Genomic DNA, 3,555 nt, shown 5'->3' on the forward strand with positions numbered 1-3,555 from the left:
CAGAGGCAGGATGTCTGTTAGTAGCAGCAGCTGGGGAATATGAGCAGGAGGGTGCACTGCTGTTGCATGCATGTCCTGCTTGTGGGCTTCTCAGAGGTATCCATCTGATTGGCTATTGTGGGGAAACAGGTTGCTGGACTAGATAAGCCTTTGGTCAGATCCAGTATGGCTCTTGCCCCTCAGAAAGGCTGCTGGAAACCCTTGTAGAGTTCCCCCAAATTGTTCTAAGAACCTTACTTTGAAAAATTGGCTGTTGGCTACCTCCCCGCATTTCAGCACCCTAGAAAGCCTGAGGATCAAGATTTTTCTCTAGAGTGTCCAAAATGGGCAAATTTATAATGTCCCAGAGTAGAGGCCTCTTTCTGTACCCCATCCTAATTTAAGCTTGGAGATATTTGGGCTCATTACCAGAATAGGATAAAAAAAGGCAACAGCCCTAAAACAACATGTTCGTTAATTTAATGTCTAATATTGTCCAAGTCAATCCACCACTTGTGCCTAGGAGGTTTTCAGCCAAAGATCACAACTTTCTGTAAAGGGAGACAGGAGTACAGTGGCCTAATCCACCATTCTTCTCTGTTCCCACCACCTCCGCAGGTCTCCTTATACCCAAGAATTGGAGGAAAGCCTCCAGGAATTCTGGAGCAGTAGCCCCTGGATTTAACAGTGGGCCCAACAGAGAGAAATTAGCAGCACAAAATATATGGGGTAGAAAGTTTATTTACAAGTTTAGGGATAAGGGAATGGAGAGACTAATAAAAAGAAATTACAGAAAGAATTAACCAGAACCAATCCCTTGCATGGAAACCAACAGGATAGAACAATAAAACTTAGCTAGTCTATCTAGTTACACCAAGTAGAGTCTCAGTTCTAGCCAGCATCCAGACGTCTTCCACCGAACCGCAGGGAAACCAAAGACAAAGGGTTGGAGGTTCTCTCTGTCTTTATACCTTTTTGAACCAATCTCTTCAGCCTATTTCCCACCCCCTTCTCCAAGGGGTAAGGAGACAGCACTTTTCACACCTCTCCAGTTGCAGCTACCTCCCTGGCAGGCTAAGATGGTTTATGGCCTTGAATCGAGATAAGCATCTTAGCTGGTGCGAGGGTCTGGAGAGAAATCACCCCCTTCTTTCCCTCAGGTGTCCAAGGGTTGCAAATCTTTCTCAGCCAGGTCTTCAGTCTTCAAATAATAAAATCGTAACTAAATAAAATGCCTTACTATTAGCCCTTAACTCACGCTCAAGGCATGGGAGAAACAGAGCAGTCCACCTTACAACCAGCACTCCTTTACACTTTTATTTTCATCTTGATTAACTGACAGATGGTTACAATTACAAAAAAAGCATCCAAGACTGCATAGAGTCTCCTTAACCCAACTTCTGCATTCAACGATGATAGTATTTTCTCCTGCCAGGTTTTTGCTGCCATGTTCTTTGAAACAAAAAACGTGATTTGGAAAGTTCATAAACAGGGAAATTGCCCAATCAGTCTGGAGAGCAATATCTCATTCCTGCATTGAGCAGGGGGTTGGACTCGATGGTCTTGTAGGCCCCTTCCAACCCTACTATTCTATGATTCTATGACCTTGACCCCCACAACAAACCAGGCAGGTGACAAGTGTAGAGAACAACGGGATGAAAAATATTTCCAAAGCGCACTTCATATTTTGTTAAAGTACTCAGCATTGTTAACAATGAGCCAGCCAGGTTCAAGGCATGCAAGCATCAAGAGGAAAAAAATGTTTGTAAGGAAGAAGGTCTAACCTGCAAATTTCCTAATTATAGATCATCTCAAAGATTAAAGAAAAACTATACTGACTTCACAAATTGGAAATGTGATGCTCAGGACCTACCTAAAGAAAAGACGATGGAGGTCCATTATCAGATTTCCTGTCGCCTTAAAATTCAGCAAATGTTAGCTGGGTTGAGGACCTGGAGCAGGACCATGGCGATGGAGTAGGGTTAAACTCTTCCCCCCAGAACCATTTCCCCAATGAAACAGATGAACAAGAGCTGCTATTTGTCCCATTAGAGGAAACTTGCATATTCCGCCATTTTCGTTTTGGGAAAGTGATGCTAAGGGAAGTGTTAAATCCTCCTCAACACCGTAGTCCTAATAAAAATTTCTCCCCCTACTTGTGACTGCTACTAGCTAAAATTTTGAGACAGAAGACCCAGTCACAGATCTTTGACATTTTGTTTAATTTGGATGACGTCACACTGGATGGCTTTACTTCTTTGCTTTTTGAACTCCCCCCCCCTTCTAGCTGGATCTCCCTTTTGTATCCTTTCTTGTTGTGTCTTCCACTCTCACAGGGAGCTCCTGCCTTGACTATGATCAGAAGAAAGATGGCTTCCAGGAACATAAACACACCTCCTGAATTATCGCTGGTTTCAAGATATATTTATATATTAAAAATGGTTCCACACAACTGTTATTTCGAGTTCCCAGTTGCAGATCTTTGATCCCTCCATGTGCACAGCAAGAGTGATGGAAATAAATAGACATCAGTGTAACAACACAGGCAGGATTATTAGTTTCTTTTCTTTGTACTTTTGTGAAATAATCATATCATCTGCCCCAAAAAGGAGTAAGAAAGGAGAGAGGAAACCTAGATGAGGATAGCAATTTTCTTCCCAAATCTACATCTTTTTTCTGGCACAAGCCTCCCCTCTGCCCTGCCCCAGTAACTTAGCCTTACAACAGGCAACAAACAATCGCTGGAGATCTACTGGTGGGAAAGCCTGCACCTCTTAAATTTCTGCCTCTCACGTAGGCCTTAAACCAGGAAACCTTTTTATGTCAACAGCCACATTCCCTTAGGGCAGAGGTGGGCAACCTTTTTGGGCCATGAGCATGTTTGAGAAAATGTCCTGGGCACCACCACAAAATGGCTGCTATAGGAGGCATATCTAAGGACAAGTAACCTCCCCAAAAAACTGAGTAAAAGGCAGAGGTGGGGGCTCTGAGCCCCAACACACTAAAGGACTTTGAACTAACAGTTTTCAGCACCAACAGAAACCATTTCACAGCAATCCCAGCTGCCAGCAAGAAAATGTGTTAATTTTTTTTAAGTGGGAGGGGCCAAGCACCTTGGAGGACACCAAGACAGGTGTCCAGGGCACATGTTTCCCATGAGTACCATCTTGCCTACCCCAGCCTTAGGGGAAGTATCTCGGAGGTTGCATAGCAGAGGTGGGTTGGGCTGGAGTCAGCTGTGGGCAGGGCCAGACCTGCCAGTTGGTGACCCATTTTCTTTTGGCTCCCCACTTTCTCCCTTTCCTCCCTGCCTGTTCTCTCTCTTTCATCTTCTCACCCCACTGAAAACCCCCTCCATGCGTGGTACTTAGAAAAAAAAAAGATCCCGTTTATGTGAATGGGAGCTTTATTTGTGACCCTAATTCCCACACAGGGATAGGACTGAGGAGTGGAGTCCATAGGCTACATTCAAAGGCACCATGGGCGGGCAGCACCCATCCCTGCTTTAAAGCCAGAGAAGCATTTGCTCTTCCTTTGGGTGTAAAAAAGCCCATTTTATGTAGTTTTTTTTTTTTT

This window comes from Heloderma suspectum, chromosome 2, assembly GCF_057233095.1.
Source record: "Heloderma suspectum isolate Gila_16-S chromosome 2, 16-S_ref, whole genome shotgun sequence".
NCBI classification, from domain to species: Eukaryota; Metazoa; Chordata; class Lepidosauria; order Squamata; family Helodermatidae; genus Heloderma; species Heloderma suspectum.